Source organism: Odontesthes bonariensis, chromosome 11 (genome assembly GCF_027942865.1).
Source record: "Odontesthes bonariensis isolate fOdoBon6 chromosome 11, fOdoBon6.hap1, whole genome shotgun sequence".
In the NCBI taxonomy this organism is placed as follows: Eukaryota; Metazoa; Chordata; class Actinopteri; order Atheriniformes; family Atherinopsidae; genus Odontesthes; species Odontesthes bonariensis.
In genome coordinates, this window is record NC_134516.1 from 27944472 (window position 1) to 27964295 (window position 19824).

General features: G+C 42.8%; 1 long non-coding RNA gene, 2 other non-coding genes and 1 pseudogene across 3 annotated transcripts; 1 reads left to right on the forward strand and 3 right to left on the reverse strand.

Moving 5' to 3' along the window:
- Nucleotides 1-865: 865 nt before the first annotated feature.
- LOC142391430 (uncharacterized) lies at nucleotides 866-2284 on the reverse strand. The gene is made up of 3 exons (XR_012770561.1): nucleotides 2126-2284; nucleotides 1588-1795; nucleotides 866-1459 (listed from the first exon to the last, which is right to left on the reverse strand). It is a non-coding gene; the product is annotated as an uncharacterized LOC142391430 (long non-coding RNA).
- A 998-nt stretch (nucleotides 2285-3282) lies between these two features.
- LOC142392983 (5S ribosomal RNA) lies at nucleotides 3283-3401 on the reverse strand. Its single transcript, XR_012771609.1, has one exon. It is a non-coding gene; the product is annotated as a 5S ribosomal RNA (ribosomal RNA).
- A 353-nt stretch (nucleotides 3402-3754) lies between these two features.
- On the forward strand, nucleotides 3755-3873 carry LOC142393627 (5S ribosomal RNA; annotated as a pseudogene).
- Nucleotides 3874-5910: 2037 nt separating this feature from the next.
- Nucleotides 5911-5983, reverse strand: trnak-uuu (transfer RNA lysine (anticodon UUU)). Its single transcript has one exon. It is a non-coding gene; the product is annotated as a tRNA-Lys (tRNA).
- Nucleotides 5984-19824: the final 13841 nt, after the last annotated feature.

Sequence of the window (19824 nt, forward strand, 5' to 3'; positions counted from 1 at the left end):
TATGAGAATATGTCCTTTAATGGTGAGAAACACACAGATGCTATGACTTGTCTATCAGGCATAGATCAAATTACATTTTCATATTGTGATATTCAGGATCAGAAGGCTATTGTTTCGACCTACATAGCCTACAGGTTAACACAAATAAAAGCACTTACTTTTGAACCTTGCAACAAAAGCTGGAATCATATTTAGACTTGTGAAACCCCAAGTCAAATATATTAACCTTGTTTTGAAAAAAATCAAGTCCATTTATTTTGTACTTATGGCTGGGGTATATATTTTCACAGAAAAGTGTTGTTGTGCGATCGCTATCACGAGATTTTGTGTTGAGAAGAACACTCTTTAGACTTTTTATTTATTTAATATTTTTCATGCCTTTAATGGATAGACAGTTGGAGAGAGACAGGAAGCAGAGAGACAGGGCAGACATGCAGCAAAGGGCCGTCCGGCGCGGGACTCGAACCGGGGCCAGCTGCAGCAAGGACTGTAGCCTCTGTACATGGGGCGGCTGCTTAAGCCACTACGCCACCGACGAAGAGAGAGTTCTCCCTTTAAACTTTTAATCACTGAAAGCAACAGATGTTCTTCTCTTCCAATTTACTTCATAAATAATTAAATCGTAGAATAGTATGTTCCCCAGCGTTTGTTTAGGCGAAATGCTTCACTTTCTGAACAAACGAGTGGTGCGCGCTCGCTCCCGCGAGGGGGTGCATCTGACGGCAGGGGTGCCGAATTCGGCACAACACCGGCGTGTGAATATGATAACGTGTGTTTGTGTTTGAAAGTGCTTCTAACTGTACATTTGTGATATCGTGTAATATAGAAACAATTTGCTTGTCTCGTTGGATTTGCTGATTGGAGTAGTATCCTAACCTGGCTAACCTAGCTGAAAGCATAAGCTAACGTTTAGCCTTTGTTACTCGCCTCGTTCCGTTTGGAATAAACATGCAGCTCATGCGTTTTTGAAGCGGTTTTCTTTGTACCAGGTTCAGATTTGATGACATAAATAAATGCACTGCATTGTGTGTGCTATCAATGTGTTGGTTTGGGAGGATGAAAGCCTGATCTTTCCATGTTTTTCTTTCCAGCAGACGGGTCATCCTACAAATTATTGGACCACGTGTACCCCAATTTTTTTGTTATCCCTTGTGTAATAAATCTCTTCATACCAATATCCGTTCCAGTCGTTAATATGATGTTGATGTGATAATCATGCTCAAACCTTTGCAAACCTTTTGTCCTTAATTTCTTTTATTAGGCTCACATTACAGACTGGTAAGGCAGCTCATTTTCAGAAATAACAGCTTAAAGTGTGTGGTGAAAATATGGACAATAAACAGTATGAATATAAACAATATGAACATAAACGGGCAACAGTGCAATCATCGAGAACGAGATGACCGGAGCAGGAACAGCGGAGGGCACATCGGAGGTGCTGCATGGGCTCAGTGATGTTCTGGTGGAACAAGACACGACATGACATTATAGCATGCACTTTCATCCATTGTAAAAAATTAAAAAAGGTGTTTCAGAATGCGGTAGTGGTGGCTGTGTGTACAATAGGTGCATGGCGCATCAACTCACCGTAAAGTTTGTCTATCATGCGCTCAAACAGAGCTAAAAAGCGCTCCGTTTTCTGCTCGTGGCGCTTTTGCTCCTTCAGGCTCTCCTGTAGCAGGTAATCCATTATGGGATTGGACTTCCTACTTCTTTTTGGGGATGGGGATGACTTTAGAAACAGATCTTCGTTTTCGGCGCTAAACCTGATCAGGCTCTGTTTGTGCTTGAGTCCCTGTGAATCAGTCACGTATATGAATACTTGTGATAATAGGTAGCGAAATGACGCTCAAAAGGAACTTCTCTATGGTTAACCAACTACATTGCTTGTAAATACTCGTGTTACGATATAAAAAACGACAACTCTTTCGCAGCACCTTCACATGCATTGACCGATTACTCCATGTAAAATAGCGACTTTTCCCATGTGCGTTTATAGCAGAAAACAACTACACATTGCCACCATGTTAAACTCACACAATACACCAGTTATCACAACCTAAAACGATTAAAAAGACTCGCGATCTCCCGGTAGTCGCGTTGTACTCTGGGAAATATATCATACCCCTTCAAACGGAGTCTGCCTGGCCGTAGCCCTCCGTTTGAAGGGCTACAACGGAGGGGAAGGGGTAAGGGGAAGGGCTTTGGAAGAGTATTGGGACAACACTACCTCTTCACGTGAACGCGCAAAACGGAGGGGAAGGGGTAAGGGGTAGGGCCAAGGGGTGAATTGGGATTGGGCCTTAAAGGTAGGGTAGGAGATCCTGGATTTTGAGTCCAGCGAAGCTGCATTTTGAAAATACACAGGTAAAAAGTCCCAACCCTTTTCTTCACTTTCCCCCGAAGGCACGCCTCTAGAGTACATGAACGCGCACGAGCACGAAGGTGCACGAGCGCTGTTCTGACAGCAAGCATCGATCGTTGCCGTATTTAGTATTTAGTATTTAGTTTATGCTAACTATACGTTTAATAATGCTAGGTGCTAGCCAAGCTGGCTCTTGTTTAGCTTCCTGCCAAGCTTCTGGAGGCGTAATTCGTTCATGAAGCAGGGTACGCGCACAGGGGGAGGGAGGAGCAGATTGCAGTTTGATAGACGGCATCAGTATCCAATCATTGTTAACGCTCCGTTCAGTATGATTGGATAGTGTTTTTCCTAGATTGTACGTTCTAGAGGCCACTAAAACTTTTCATATTTGTGTCAAAACTTTTAATTAATTGGTTGCAATGAGGGTGTGAAGAGTATTTCAAGCAATATGTAAAAAAATGTTCCAGAAAAAGATCCCCTACCCAACCTTTAAACACACAAAACCGGTTTTCATTCATGTGGGGTAGCCCCTAAAAATTTGACAGGGCCTTTTTTTCTAAGGATTCAATGCTCTTCTTGGTGGGGACCAGCATTTTGGTCCCCACGAAGATTATGGTCCCCACGCTGTGAGTGTGCTGTCAGGTGGTGGTTCCCACGATGTGACAGACACACACACAGACACCAGGAAGTTAACCAGCTTGGGCTGCTGCTGATTGGTTGGCAGACACCTCTGTTTGGTTTTGGCTCTCAGTCTCCATGTTGCTGATCCTGGATCTGCTGAGATGTCCCAGGCCATTGTTGGCTTTGATCCTCATACATTTAACTTTGTCCTGAGAAAGGACAAGTTCCAAAAAGTCAAACAGGGACTACTTTTGCATTTGACGTAGCCAAACTGCATGCGCCTGGAGAAGCCAAAAGGCTTACAGCACCTGGTATTCCCAGGCGGTCTCCCATCCAAGTACTAACCAGGCCCACCTCTGCTTGGCTTCTGAGATCTGATGAGATCAGGCGTGTTCAGGGTGGTGTGGCCGTAAGCCAGCAAAGGAATCACAAACCAGCTTTTTATAGATTCTGAAACAGAATCTGTTATTGTATTCCGACTTCTAAAATAGAACTATACTGTTTAGAGAAGACGCAGTTTATGAGCATGTCGTGGGATTGAGCTTCTCTGGTTTCTCTATATGACAACGGACACAAAACTACACACAGGGAACAGAGGAGCTTGACAGACAGTTATCTGAGAGTCCCATTTTCAGCTGCAGAGAACAATCACATCAGGGAAGTCAATGTGCAGGCTCAACAGCAGCCTCTCAAGCCAGCTCTCTGGTAAAAAAGGGGAAACGTATGGTTCCAGCACCTATATAACATATATTTGTCACAGGGACTGTGGCTTACGGCCACACCGCCCTGAACAGGCCCGATCTTGTCCGATCTCAGAAGCCAAGCAGGGTCGGGCCTGGTTAGTACTTGGATGGGAGACCGCTTGGGAATACCAGGTGCAGTAAGCTTTTTTCTCTTCTCTCTGCGGCCTGCATGTAACATCTGACCATCACCGTGTGACACACACTGCAGTTTTTCATTTAGTTTCAGACTTGTTGTTGGATTCAAATGTTGATGAGTTTCTGTGGCAGATAGGCTCCAGTCCCCCTGAAACCAGGTAAAGCAAATGGAAGGATGGAGAGTTTGTTCCATTGAATGTAAAGTTATCCTGAAGATAACAGGCAGGACTTGAACCAGATGTTGCACCACTGGCAAGTTGTGGTCTCTGTGAAACTCACCAAGCCACCTTCACACTTGAAGATGTTTCTGGAGTGTTTTTCAAATCATATTTTTAGTGTTTGGAGCTGAAACTTCACTGAGTCATAAGGTTTGATCCCAGAACCTCTGAGGTTGAAAACATTCACCAAACAGTCTGAGCTATTCTTCCAGACGCTCAGATGTGCTGTCCTACAGCTCTTCTCTCTGGAACAGCAAATGAAGAAGTAAAGGAAGTAAATCAGATCCTCTATGTGTCCAATGAGTGTGATCCTGACCGTATCCAAACCAGTCAAACTTCTGCTTAGTTCAGGTTAAGTTGAAGGTTTAGTTAGTGGTGTTATTTATTTAGTCCTCTGAAAAGCAGATAATAATCCAACTAAAGTTTGGTGGATTAAAGCCTGCTGTTTAAAGCACAGAGCAACGTCACCTCCCAAACCCAACCCTGCCACTGGCTCTAAAGGAGAGGAGCCTGTTAGCGGAGGGCCCTGCTCAGAGTCCTGCTTTAGTGAACTACAGCAACCAAGTAAACCTGCCAGACTTCTGTTGGGATCAGACTGATCTATGAGGGCTTAAAGATTCAATAAAGAGAAACATGCAGCTGAACCTGAATAAAACTTGAACAGAGAACTTACAGGAGAGGTTTTTAATGCTTTTATGCATCAATCTGTACTTCATTGGCTCCCTCCATGGGATTCAAATTTGGAACATTTTTCTAATAAAAGAAAAAAATGTCAAGGCTCAGAAAGCACCTTTATTATTGTTTTACTCTGTAATATGTAGGATCCATAAACTCATTTATCACCAGCTCTATCAGCATGGAGAGAATCCCCTTTTCTCCCAAAAGATCCCAGGTGCTGCTCCTGAGGTGTTTCTGTAAGTTTATCACACCAGCTGGTGAAATGATATGAGTCCCTCTACAGTTGTTGGAGATATCAGCTGAGATTCAAACTCAAAGACACATTTTGTTTCTGAAACTGTGAGAGACTGTTCAGGTGGGACTGAAAGCAGATTCAGAGGGTTGTGATGTATGTTTTTCCACCCAAATGATCTGATAACTGTCAGAGATGCAGCAGTGCTATGAAATCCACTTTAGAAGCTGCAGTTATTGGACACAATGAAAGCTGAGCATCTCTGTGGCTCAGAGGAAAACTGAGCAGCAAATGTTGTCAGTCTAAAGCTGAAATACTAAAGAATACTGCTCCTTATGTGGAACACACCAAACTCCAGAGAAGCTGGAAGCACCACTGCGACTGAACTTGTGACATCATCACAGTTTACGCAACTTCCTCCAACATCTATGTCTCTTGAGGCCTTTACAAAATATATTTCTGACACTGATTTTTCTGATGAAGTGCTTTGTTTTATTGCCACTTAAATGAAGCAAACAATGCCCTTGTTGTTTAAACTGCACCAACGTTGATTTATCTCTGTAATGTCTTGTGTTCTGTTCTGGGTGTTCATTCATTACAGATTGTCCAAATAGTGAAATCTAAGTGAAAAGAAGCCCTGATATAAGGCAGAACTATTCATGATAAATGCTCTTAACCTGTTGTAGTTTCAGTGAATGTGATCAACACTCTGCAACTGGTGTATTTAAGGTGATTTCTATAGTTTATATAGAAATATTCTATAGTTTATATAACTTACAAATGAGGATATAACGATGCGGCTAACAGCAAAGCGACATAGAAGGGAAAGCATCAGCCAGGCTCTGTCAGAGGTGACAGTGTAGAAACAGAGTGCAGGCATAGAGGGAAGTACAGGTTAAGTAATAGATTACATTTCTGCACCTGAACAGGGACTTGAACCCTGGACCCTCAGATTAAAAGTCTGATGCTCTACCATCTGAGCTATCCAGGCCCTATGAGAGTGTGTCTGAGTGACAGCTGACATCTGAAACACTTCCTGAGTCCAAAGCTGTGACGCTGTTTTCTGAACAAACGCCTGGTTGATGTGAACTTGTGTTGCAGCCACTGAGCATAAAGAAGAAGGCCTTCATGGAGGGAAACAGGGAGTTAAGGAGGAGTGTGAAGAAAAAAGGAAGAGAGCAAGTCGGTGGGAAACTATCTGCAGCAGAACAGTGTGAGGGATGTGTGGTCAGGAATGGAAAAGCTCACAGGCTTTGGGATAATGTGGGATCAGACAGATGGAAGAGTTCAGACAAACTCAGCATGCTGCTGCCTCCTGCTACAGACCTCACATCCTCCATGTACCAACAGCTTCCCTGTCACACCTCAGCACATCTACATGAAACTATCACATCTATAGGAAAATAAACTATCGCCTCATCTGGATACAAACAAAAGAGATGATTGTGGATTTTAGGAGGAGCAGCAGTCAGCTGAACAGCGTCTCCATCCTCGGTGAAGAGGTGGTTGAGGATTACAGATACCTGAGGGTTCACCTGGACAGCAGACTGGACTGGAAATGCAACACTGAGGCTGTCTACAAGATGGGACATTCAGTAAACTATTCCTATAACTGTATGTATGCTAACTGAGTTGGCATGGGTTGGTGCACTAAACACATGTTACAGAGTTTAATATTTCTGCATCTTTTAGTAAAAACAGGAAAGAATGAGTGTATATTTCCAGCCAAATTCCCAATAAAGCTGCTCTCATCAGCAGTTCAGAATATTTGATCATTTATATTTATAATCTAATATTTATATATGTAAATAAAATACATAATACTCACGAGAGTTCCTGATTATTATCTATTTATTGACATAACACTGAGATGCTCCATATGTTAGTGCATTGTTGCCAGTTAACTGCAGCCTTGCAGCTTTCAGCAGCAGCTGTTACCGCTGAGCAATCAGTTCCCTCTGCACTGAGGATCATATGAAAGCAGCTCCTGCAGCTTCAGGTTAGTGTCACAGGGCTCTGAACTTTGTGTTAGTGCAGTTTGGCAGGAGCAGGTCCCAGGCAAGCTTTAATTATATTGCAGCAGGATGAGGTGAGTAACTTCTAGTCTATCCCAGTGCTTCTAAGTGGTGGCACTGAACCTCTGCTGCCTTAAATGTCTGAGGCAAGCAGAACCTCATTTGGTCGCAGCATTACACTATGAATATGCAGTTAAGCTCAACAGGACTGGGCATGTTAAGGGGAGGTGGTGGTTGGACCCCACTGGTCTCTAAATGTACTCAGAACTTCATATGAGATGTCCCTGTTTCTGCAGGGTTTTGTGGATTTCTTGTGTGCTGATTGGAAGCATCACCTGCATTCCTGCACAAAGCGGTAAGCTGATCCCAATCAAAGCTCAGCAACTAAAAGCAGTTTAAATTGACTCGGGTGTAAATGGAAGGCTGATCTTTATTCTCTGTTTCCTCACCCATGTATTCAGTTTATGGACAAGCTCTATCTAAGCCAATGTATCAGAAAGCAGCTGGAACCAGTGGTTCTGCAGCACAGCAGCATGGTGCTCAGGGAGGTCAGTCTGGAGCTCCTGGCAGCAATTACCAGTTTGAAGATGGGAGCTGGAGCCTTTCATCTGACACCAGCGGCGAGGACGAGCCAGTCTTCACTCCTGTGACCGACGAGGATCAAGTCTACGCTTACAAATCTCGGTCCCGCTACAACAAGAAGCGTGTGCTGTTCAGCCAGTTCCGCTACAGCCCAACAGAATCTGAGCCAGACCACGGCAAAACATCTCAGCACAAGGTTCAAGTTCAGAGCGGCTTCTGAGGATCTTTCTGGTGAGGCTCATTTTCCTCTGCATGTGTGCTCTCTGTAGCTGCTGGTAGGTGACTGACTTTCTTTGTCTTGCAGATCTGCATATTCTAGAGGCATCGCTGCTGCTACCGCTTGAATAAATGGCTTTTAACTTGAATACCTTGTTGCTCCATCAAATGGCTCCTAGCTGTCTCTGGGTCATCCAGTTGTGGGTTGGAGGGGGTAGTTGAGGGTCTGACAGGTTGACATGACTTAATCCTATAAATAAGCTGTTGGCATTAACTTAAGGACAGTATCTGCTCAAAGGTGAGCTTGTCAAGGTCTTGACGGCATCAACTTGGAATGCATTCCCAACTAAAAATGGCTGAAAAGCCAACTGCAGCTCTCTGACAGCAGTGGGTAAAGGTGTGGCCTTGAGCTCTATCAGAAGATTCCACTGCTGCATATTGTGCTGAGGGGGAAACCTTTCCACTCTGTAGCAATCCTCACCCTACAGCTCTGGGTAGGGGCAGACCCATCAGATGCTGGGGCCATGTGAAACCTGCACAGTAGTTTCTGCAAGTCCATGACCGAGGATGGCTTCATAACTATCTTCTGTGGCTGCAAAGGTCTTGTCCTTTGAATACTTGTAATGAAGCTTGTGCTACACAAATCAAGATGTGGCAGCTACTCTTAGTGAAGTGGCTTGGGAACAAAATTTATAGGCTCAATGTTGTCACTTACTCACTACCTGGAAGTAAGTTGGATCAGGTGGTGGGCCAAACATCGAGTGGAGGACCCTGTTCATTACATCTTAAACACAAAGCTGAGTTTTTTTTTTTTTTTTTTTTTTTTTTTTCAAAATCTATACATTACCATTGAGGTTGGTCATGGAAACTGAAAGGAGCCTCTCAACCTCAATAGCAGAGGTGTGGCCAGAAGGTCATCATTGCTTATCAGGACAGTAGCATAGGACCTGCTTGTGAATATTTGCATGTAGGGAAACATTAAACCTGAAGAAAAAGGCCTTTTGTGTTGGGTTGTTCAGGAGGTTGACCTGAAGCAGGTACCAGGTGGCCAAAAGGGCTGCATCATCAGTAGCTGCTCAAGCTAAAATTCAGGGATGGGAAGTATTTGTCATCTGTTCCCATTTCTTTGGTTGCATCTATAAAATAACAGTTTGACATGCATGAAATGGCATTTCTGCAGAAAACAGGTGATTCCCTGAGATGCATCTGGACCTTAAGCTGTTCAATGAAGCCTCATCAGAAATGGTCTCCATGGAAGGGTGGCTGTCAAGAAGCCGTTCTTAAGGAGGGAAACGGGGAGAAAAGGCTGAGCTGTGCCAAAGGACACAAGAAGTGGACTGAAAATCAGTGGCAACAGGTCTGATGGAGGGATGAATCCTCCCCAGAGCCCGGGGAGGGTTAGGATAAATGTATTAAATAAATTAAATCAAACAAGTCTCATGGATTCTGTTCATTACATCAGATTTTACAGATCAAACATCTATTTTGTTCTACATTTGGACGCAAGAAGGCGAGCCAGGTGTTGGAATATATTCAGTTAAGTCGTGAGCTGTACAACCACACAGTGGACTGTGCACAAAAGCATTCACTATCCTGTCTGGAACATGAACAAACATGTCTGATTAATACTGGGCATAATGCAACATCAAATGTTCCATCTATATGTGAGAATCAGATGTCTTACCTGGTCGTCCCTACAGCAAGGACACTGCCTGTGGGGACTACTTGCACATAGTCGACATATACTGACACATAATTAAAAGAAAAACTTCTGTGGACTTGTTTCCACACTTTAAGTCACTCACATTGTTAACCTGCAGGTTGCAGTTTAAATATGAACATGATAAAGTCTGGTCTTTGTTGGATTTTATGAAAGTAATTATGAGGACAGATGATGTGAACTACTGTAACAAATGTTAGTTTTCAGAATTAAAACAACCTGGGGATATAAATATTCTCATTTTCATAAATAAATATGAAGTTCAGGTGTGACAGTCAACATTTTACAGTAAAAAAAGACTCTCAGAAACTTAGACCCATATTAAAAAAGATCATTATTCAAATAGACACATTTTCCCTTTTAAATGAGTTAAAAATGTAACTTTAACTTCAGTGTATTTTCAGTACAGTTCCACCTCACTGATGGCTGGTAAAGCCTCCACAGTACAAAGAACAGAAAACAGTCGCCTACAGACTATAAAGTGCTCAAATGTCACATTTCCCATGTTGGAAGTTTGCTGTGTAACAGGGAGTCTGTGGGAGTCTTTGGTTGTTCTCACAAGGCAACAAGTTTTCAGGAGGAATGATGGAAATCCACAGAAATCATCAAGACAAATTTGAGAAACACTTCCAGATATGAACAAAATGATGGCACAAGGTGCTTTAAACATTTAACCTCCGTTATGTCCTGTTTAATCAAGTTCATCTGAAATAAATCTAAGATCTCCTCCATATCACTTAATAAAAGAGCAGCTCTGCATCATGTTGTCTCACGTTTCTACATCTCAGCTCAGATATTAATCTGAGCTTTAAACATCTCAGAGTGCGCAGAAGGCAGTTAGCGTGACTTTAGGAAGAATACACCCTCTGCTATGTTCCAAACACATCCATGCTTCTAGATCCTCTGGATGAGAGAGCTGCAGAGCTCCTTATTCCTGCCAAGGAGTCAACATTATTTTAGAGTCATCCCATGTTCATTCCTCACATGTTGCAACAAATCTTTTTAAATGTCAGAAGTGTTCATTTTCAGAGCTGAATTGAATGCATCACGATCTGACTGGGTCCCAGGTGAGGTTTATGAGTGTAATTAGAGCAGGTAGAGCACCAATATTAAGTCAGCTGCAGCCTCAGATGAGTTACAGCACAAATCTTCTCTCAACAGCAGTCACTAGATTGCTGTTTTTGACCAGTTTTATCTGAATTGTGTTGCTTCTGTTTTGTCTTGTTCAACATGATGTTTAAGGTTTTCTTCAGGTGAGTCTTCATGTTTAATGGTTTAGGTTTTTGTTCTCCTATATACTAAAGTTTCTTTCTTTTCTTTTGAAATCCAAACAGGATTTCCTGGCTTTGTGTCCTGCTCTTCAGCATTGGAACATGTTATCCCCCCCAGAAAAGCAAGTATATCAACATTTAGGTGCAGTTTATATAAAGGCAGCCAACATGGGAAGTTGTTTAGTCTGGACATGCTCAACCCATGATGTTGGTAGGAATGAGAGGGAAGAGGGTCTGCAACTATATTAATCATGCAGCACCAAATCTTACAATATATCAGACTTCAGGTTTAATGACCCACTTGAACTGCAAATACTCCGTTAGCTTTGTTTTTTGTAACTAAACATATTGCCAGTGATACAGAGGCTACTGACAGCATGACTAACCATGCTGTCATACTTTGCTTCAACTAATTTCTGGGCTCAGGTCAAAACAGCGGCTCCTCTGGCTCTGGTAGTAGCACCTCTGGGTCTGGCTACGGCAGCGGCTCCTCTGGGTCTGGCTACGGCAGCGGCTCCTCTGGCTCTGGTAGTAGCTCCTCTGGCTCTGGCTACGGCGGCGGCTCCTCTGGGTCTGGCTACGGCGGCGGCTCCTCTGGGTCTGGCTACGGCGGCGGCTCCTCTGGGTCTGGCTACGGCGGCGGCTCCTCTGGGTCTGGCTACGGCGGCGGCTCCTCTGGGTCTGGCTACGGCGGCGGCTCCTCTGGGTCCGGCTACGGCGGCGGCTCCTCTGGGTCCGGCTACGGCGGCGGCTCCTCTGGGTCCGGCTACGGCGGCGGCTCCTCTGGGTCCGGCTACGGCGGCGGCTCCTCTGGGTCCGGCTACGGCAGCGGCTCCTCTGGGTCCGGCTACGGCAGCGGCTCCTCTGGGTCCGGCTACGGCAGCGGCTCCTCTGGGTCCGGCTACGGCAGCGGCTCCTCTGGGTCTAATGCTGGCTTTACTGCGCAGGACGCAGACTTTTCCCATTTCCTTGCTGCCCTAATGAACTTGAAGATCGACCGTTCTTTCCCACAGTCTGCCTGGACCTCCGACCAGGTCCCTAAGGACACATCTGAGATGCGCACTGTATACCCTTCATCCCACATCGTCCAGTCCAGCAATGGCTACCAACGAGCCCGCGACTCCAGTTCGTACGCCAAATACTCCCAGGATGCTTTTGACCACGCAGATGCCAAGACTGGGTCTAAAGGGCAGAAGTTGTACTAAGGTAAAGCTGGACTAGTGTCTGAAGTATTGAGACTCCTGTATCAATACTGACCCCTTCTGTTTTCTGCAGGTGACTCTCATGGACACTTCCATGGAGATTCCAACATGTGGCTGAACTCTGGCAAAATAAACTTTACCAATAATATGTGGTTGTCTGTGTATCGAGCGCTGACATCAGTATACTTTAACTCAAGGTTTGTTTTCACTTCATAGCTTTGAGTCTTCACCACACCCACTGAGGCTGACTCTGCTTTTGAAGGGCAAACTGAATACTTCTGCTTTAAATTCCACCACTACATGTTTCCTTCTCCTCATGGGTGAATTGCATTACACAAACCCAGACCAAAATAACTTGATGAAGCTCAATACAGTGGTCCTGCTTGACCTTGCACCATGAAGGTGCCTCAGTTAAATCTGCACTCGCTGGCCTTTTCCAAGCTTTTATTGCATGGGACTCATTAGCCTATGCTACCTAGCCTTCAAACTAGGTCCTAAACATGGCATCGTCACATCTTTCCATGTTGGGATTTTCATCCTACACAAGACTTAAATCTCTCCCCTGTGCTTTTGTTTTCCTGACTCTACCACCTGAAGTGCACGCATGTGGAAGATGCATTCTCAAATGCCCTTGGGTGCAAAGCTACATGATCAATTTGGAGCTGGAAGCTGACACCCTCTCTACCTTTAAGATTATGCCTTAAACTTTCTGTTTAAATCAATGGTTAAAGGATAAGACCGGTTTTTTGACATTGGGCCCTTGATTTCACATAACATGATGTTCTACTCACCCCTGCGAGGCGTCTGGCTGCTCTCGAGATATTCGGCCATGAAACGGTTTCCTATGGGCAACGTTATACAGGCACAAACTATGCTGTTTATAATTGATTAATTACTGTACACTAGCACTGATAACGTGGGGGTGCGTCGCTTACTTAAAAAAAATCCTGGTTACTGTAATTTTGAATTTTTGTCGTAGAGTGGGTGTTACTGACGTCCTCGTCGTGCTACTACCACAGACAGCCCACAGACCTGCTGCCTATTTATTCATTCGGCTAAAATTCAAAATTAGTAACCCGGATTTTTTTAAGTAAGCGACGCACCTCCAAGTGTACAGTAATTAATAAATTATAAACAGCGTAGTTTGTGCCTGTATAACGTTGCCCATAGGAAACCGTTTCATGGCCGAATATCTCAAGAGAGCAGCCAGACGCCTCTCGAATATCTTCGGAACAGCTCCAAATTACCAACAACAAGCAGGGGTGAGTAGAACATCATGTTATAATGTGAAATCAAGGGCCCAATGTCAAAAAACCGGTCTTATCCTTTAATGGGATTCCAATATATCAGCACTTTTCTGACACTGGGGAATCTCTGGTTGTGCTTTAAACTGCTTCCAAGTCCTATCTGAAGGACAGGAAATATTTTGTTGAAATTGGTAACTGTGTCTCAGACCAAATGGCTATGACCTGTGGGGTTCCCCAGGGGTCAATCCTGGGACCCGTATTGTTCAATCTGTACATGCTTCCATTAGGCCAGCTAATACGCAGCTATAATGTGTCCTACCACAACTATGCAGATGACACTAAGATCTACGTGTCACTGACGGCAGGAGAACACGGGCCTGTAGATACATTGTGTCGCTGCATCGAACAGATCAGTGTGTGGATGCAAAACAATTTCCTCCAGCTAAACTCAGACAAAACTGAAATCATTGTCTGTGGCCCACAGAAACAAAGAGAAAGTGTTATCAGTCACCTTGAGACTCTCTCTAAAACCTAATAATCAGGTTAGAAATCTCGGGGTAATATTGGACTCAGACCTGAACTTTAACAGCCACATTAAATCAGTAACATCAGCAGCTTTTTACCATCTAAAAAACATTGCCAGAATCAAAGGAATAGTGTCTAAACCAGACTTAGAAAGACTGATCCATGCGTTTGTCTCCAGCAGGTTAGACTGCTGTAACGGCCTGCTCACTGGGCTCTCTAAACGGGCTATAAGACAGCTGCAGTACATCCAGAACGCTGGTGCTCGAGTCCTGACTAGAACCAGGAAATACGACCATATTAGTCCAGTGCTCAGGTCTCTGCACTGGCTTCCTGTCGCTCAGAGAATAGACTTTAAAACAGCTCTGCTTGTGTACAAGTCTCTTCATGGTCAAGCGCCAAAGTACATCTCTGACATGTTAGAGCCATATGAACCAACTCGGGCTCTGAGAACTTCAGGGAAGGGTCTCCTGCTGGTGCCCAGAGTCAGGACTAAACAAGGTGAGGCTGCGTTTCAGTTTGATGCTCCTAAAATCTGGAACAGTCTTCCAGAAGATGTGAGACAGGCCTCAACTCTGACAATGTTTAAATCCAGGCTGAAAACAGTTCTGTTTAGCTGTGCATATGACACCTGAAAGTGTTTTATCTGCACTCTGCACTTTTAAATTAATTAATTAATGATTATTTTTAATGGTTTTTTTTATTTTTTATTTCTTTTTAATGATTTTATTGCCTTTTTGTGATTTTATGTAGCTGTAAAGCACTTTGAATTACCTTGTGTACGAATTGTGCTCTATAAATAAAATTGCCTTGCCTTCTCCTTTAATCAGTCTAACATAGAAAGCTGGGAGAAGATAGAATTACATGCAGTTCAGATCAGTAAAATGTATCAAATCTGATAACCGGGACATCTTATGTGCAGCTGTTTACTTTTCTGTGCGCATCTACATATACCTTTATAGTGTAAAGTGCTGTGGGATTAATTGCATTTTACACATTACAAGAACTTAGTTTTGGTCCCTTCATTGTGTTAGTTAGCACATGGCTTGATGGCATTTCCCGTTGGTCGTATTTTCTCATGGCACGTTGAGTTGGTTTTGGTCAAAGCGTTGCACATGTGTTGAGGGACACAACTTTCTGTGAAGGAAATATGTTGATAGAACAAATTACAACACAATTATGTATCAAAAGCAAAATAAAATGTGTCAAAAACTGACTGTTGCTTCAGAGATCGGGCGTGTTCAGGGCTGTGTGGCCGTATGCGAGAGAAGTGATCACAAACAAGCTTTTTATAGATAGAGTACAATAATAGATGTTTCTCTGACTTCTAAAATAGAACTATACTGTTTAGAACAGATGCAGTTTATGAGGATGTCATTAAATTGAGCTTCCCTCGTTTCGCTGTGTGACAATGAACACAAAACTACACACAGGGAACAGTCACTAAGTTATCTGAGAGTCCCATTTTCAGCTGCAGAGAACAATCACATCAGGGAAGTCAATGTGCAGGCTCAACAGCAGCCTCTCAAGCCAGCTCTCTGGTAAAATAGAGGAATCTCTTCGCTCTACAGCCTGCAGGGGGCGCTGACCTACAATTAAATCACTTCACGGGAAGATTTTTGGAACAAATTCTTTAGAAACTGAAGGTGACAAATCTACGATGATCATTGCAATCACACAGTCTTAAAGTGGAGCTTCTTCTTATGTTTCTATGCAGCTTAGCACTCACATCATGATGACTGACGTGTGGAGAAATCCTGTTCTTCAGCACATTTTATTTCACATCCTATAACGTTTAAAGTTCACATTGTTCAGCCTTGATGCTGCTTCCCATCATCAAAACCTGGGCATCTGGTGTGCAATTTAATGCAGTAAACACACTTCCAGATATACCCAAAACACTCGTGATATAAAGATATAAACTTCAGACACCCAAATCATGCTCTAAAAGCACAGGTGGGAAAAACAAAAAAGTTATTTTAACATAATATCCCCTTTAAGACTTTCTCTGAGCATCTCAGGGATTTGCAGGGCTTGTGACTTTAGAGCATTTTTCAAGCAAAATGTAACGTTTGATATAGCAATTAAACAAACATGGAATGAAACAAAATACAAGGATTGTAATATGACCACACTAATAAAAGCATTTGCAGAAAACAGTAAAATATTAACTCAGCTATAAAAACAAACCGTGTACAAGACATGAAAAGAGCACATTAAAACAAGGCCAACAGGCCAATTGAGGAATCTATGGAGGCTTAAAATACAAAAGATTGTTTTTATATTTTCATAGACAAGCCAGTCTTCAAATCAAATTTATTTTTCTTAAATGCATTAGCAACACATCCTCTCGCTTAGAGTTGCTCCAACATCATTCCTGGACCATTTATGAGCAAAAACTGCTGGATAGAAATTTGAAAGCTAGATGAGGAGCTGGGTACTGGGAGAGCACCATTAGTTCTACCAATACTTTGCTCAGTGAGTTAGAGCAGAATAGCAAATGAAAGATTTCACGTTTACTCAGTAAACCATGTACACTTCCAACTGTACAAGGACTGGATAAAGCTTACCCAGGATACCAACTAGGAAATTTGACTTCCCATTTAGAAGTTGTAAATTCAGAGGATGCAACATCAATAGGCATGTTCTGGCACAACTGCAGAACCTGCCATTACAGAGTGGAAAGGAAACAAGTTGCCTATTAAAGCACAATAGTAGAGTGGTATAGGATAGGGTTGTCAAAGAATATTCTAAATTTGAATAGAATGACGGCGTCAGGGACAGGTCACAGGAGTCGCACTGTCTGGCACAGCGTCACTGCTGAAAGTTGACTTGTGAAGATGGCAGAAAGTTCAGGGCCTAACTTGACTGCAGGCGCAGAGAAAGTGATTTTAATCCCCAAAAATATGAAAAGTCCTTTCTGGAAATACTTCAGATTTTGGTCGTTTGACAAATTTTGGAGCCTCAAGTTAAAGTTGTATGGAAGCTACGGTTAGCTTATCAGTCGACCACCAGCAACACGAGGTTAATTCTTGAAAATGTTCACGGCATAATATTAAACTCAAATACATTGTCAAATGTGTTTAAACTTAGTCTACCTATACAAGTAGTCATGTCTCGTTGTAGTTCGCCTTGCCATTGACACAATGCTGTCGTCGCCTGGCTGATTGAAAGCCCCCAGATGTGTATGTGCGTCAGACATGAGGCGCAAATACAGATTTTTAGTTTTCCATTTAAACATTTTTTTAGAGGGAATATTTGAACATAATGAGCCATTTTTACAGTCATAGTATATGGATACTAGGAGACAAATGGAAATTATGATCATCTACTGGCAAGCCATTACTTTAGCATTCCATCTGCAGGGTTTGGGGGGGAAAAAAAAAAAAAAAAAAAAACCCAGACAAGGTCATATGACAACACTGCCAAAGACATAGCACTGGCTGTGGCTTAACTGCAGAAGAATATTTAAGGAGTAACCAGCCAAGTATTTCAAGCTCAACGTTGGTTTGGCAAGCCTTCAGGTTGGCTACCGTGCAATCTATAGAAGGGATTGTGTCTGGCTGCCATGTACAGGTGTAGAGAAATGGCTGTAAAGGATGCTGTAGCTGATCGCTATAGTCAATTGAGCAAAGGGTGCAACTATTGTGGGAGAAGGATGTCATGACATGCTCATGACTTCTGGCCTAGTTACATCCTGGGCCTTGTTGACTGGTTCAGAATATTGTTGATAGTTAGAATGAGCGTGTTTATGATAAACTGCGAAAGCTAGGCGCCTCCAGAGAGGGCCACGTACACTTGTTATGATAAAACGGTATAAAAGGGTGTCCCAAAATGAGCTCGTCGGACATTTTGTACATTCTGTGTGCACATTTGCTGTGACGGTTTGTTCAATAAACTCCCCAATGGACGGCTGACCAACGCGGGATTCGACTCTAATTTCTCCACAACATAATGGTGACCCCGAATTCGTGAGAGTTTGCATCTGGATCCCGGCGGAGCGTGTCCTCTGTGCCCCGACAGCCGACATCAGCTGTAACAAGCCGGCAGGTGGGATTTTGTTCCTACCATTACGCAGTTGATCTCGGTTAGTGGAGCACAGCTGACGGCTTCTTCCGGCTTCCCCAAATTTAAAAGAACACAGGAGAGAGACGGATCCTGCACACGGTAAGCTCTTCCATTGTTTACTTCTGCGCAGGGGGGCTGCTGAAATTGTTTGGGAAACTGTGGGCCAAGAGGTGCCGTATGTGTGAATTTGGATAAAAATTGGGTGAACAGCAGCTTATGTGAGTTGTAAAGCAGACAGCTGTGAGCAGTTGGTCGGGCTATTGTGTTGTTGTATTTTTGTGGTAATTAAGAAGGGCTAGTCGCTGCGCTCCGGCCAATTGTGAATCGGATGAATTCAAACTGGATTAATTAATAGCTGTAAAGTGGCGGGCAGGTTGTTGAGCAATCGCCAATAGTACCTCTTGCATCCTATCAGCCATCCTTCAATGCATTGGGGGGAGGAATACTGACGGGAGTACGGGGTACACTAGACTCATTAAATATACGTGAAAATTATTTTCACTAGTCAAGGAGTAAAACGAATACTGATAATTGATTGACGGGCGAACATTAAAGTTCAACGATTGAATCAATCAGGCTTTCGGAAAAAACTCTGAAATGAAAAAAATCCAGTTCTATGAGGAGCACATTTTAAGTATATATGTTTATATCATTTTATATATCTGCCTAGAACTCTTTGGAGTTATCTGAGACCTCAGTATAAAGACATTTTGAGAAGAAAATTCAAATTCGGTTATGTATTGACCACAGGAGATTTTTATTAAGAGGTCACAGCGAAGCTGATAAATACACGTCAGCATTTGTTGCATTGGTCAAGAAACCATATCACAAGGCTTGTAGGGAAAACACATTTTGTATTCCATATATTGCCGACACCAACATCTCCTGAAAAATTAAAAGTCTAAATGAAAGAAATTGATAATTTAAAAATGTGAAGATTTGAACGGTGACTGACACAAAACTGTGATCGACCGATTTGGGGATCGACTGACTTGGTATGAGTGTGTGGGACCGGTCTCTGTCTGTGTCTGTCAAATGGGTGTGAAATCTGATGTTTTATGTGAATCTAAAAAAAAAAAAAAGAAAAAGGAAAATTATTTTGTGTGATAAATCGAGGTTCTAACCTAACTCATCTCATCCCTTGACTTTTGAGTATTCGTAGTATTTTAATTTACACTCAGATTTGCTTCATTATTATAGCTGGCTTTATGGTCATAATTTGCTTCATTGGTATAATCTGCTTAATTGTTATAGTTGCCGCATTAATAACTTGTGGAAATAAGGTGTTGTTGCAGTAATGTGCTGTTATTTTTAAACGCTGTGTGTTTATTTCTTTAAGATTCTATATTTTCGTTGAGTGCATCTTGTCATTATTGAATACTGCTGTGATTGGTGTTAAGTTTCTAAAGTTCTATTCTCAACAGGCAAGTGAAGGTGTTTTGGCTTTCAGGGGGACAGAGGGTGCTGCGCGGGCACGAGGCCGGTGTGAAGGCGCGGGCTTTGTCCTTGAGAGTTTTCTTCTGCTGCAAATGTTCGTGTGTGATCACATTTTCTTTCCTTGTGTCTTCCAGGGGAAATTTATGGTTGAACTGTAATAATTATTAGTTTTCTTTAGGTAATGTGCTAATTGCAGAGTTGTTATCAGTCGAGTAATGAGGGTTTCGCAATTCCTAAGGGAGAGTTTCTGTCCGTAGGCCATTGAGGCATCACGTCGTTCGACGTGAATGTGACATTCCTGATAAAGAAAGTTTTTCGCTTATGCATTGTTTCTGTATCTTTTGATTTGTATTTTCTCTGTTCACAGCGTGTTAAATTGTATTTCTTTCTCTTCCCTAACAAATTCCATTTTGAGGTGAAGAATAGTGCAACTGTTATTTCTGTGTTGTTTGGTTTTTATTTTTTCTCTGTCCAGCTGGAAAGGTTGTATTTCCTCCTTTTTCTCAACTTGTAACAAAAAGTGTGACAAACGCCATTTTGAGTTGGGGTGTG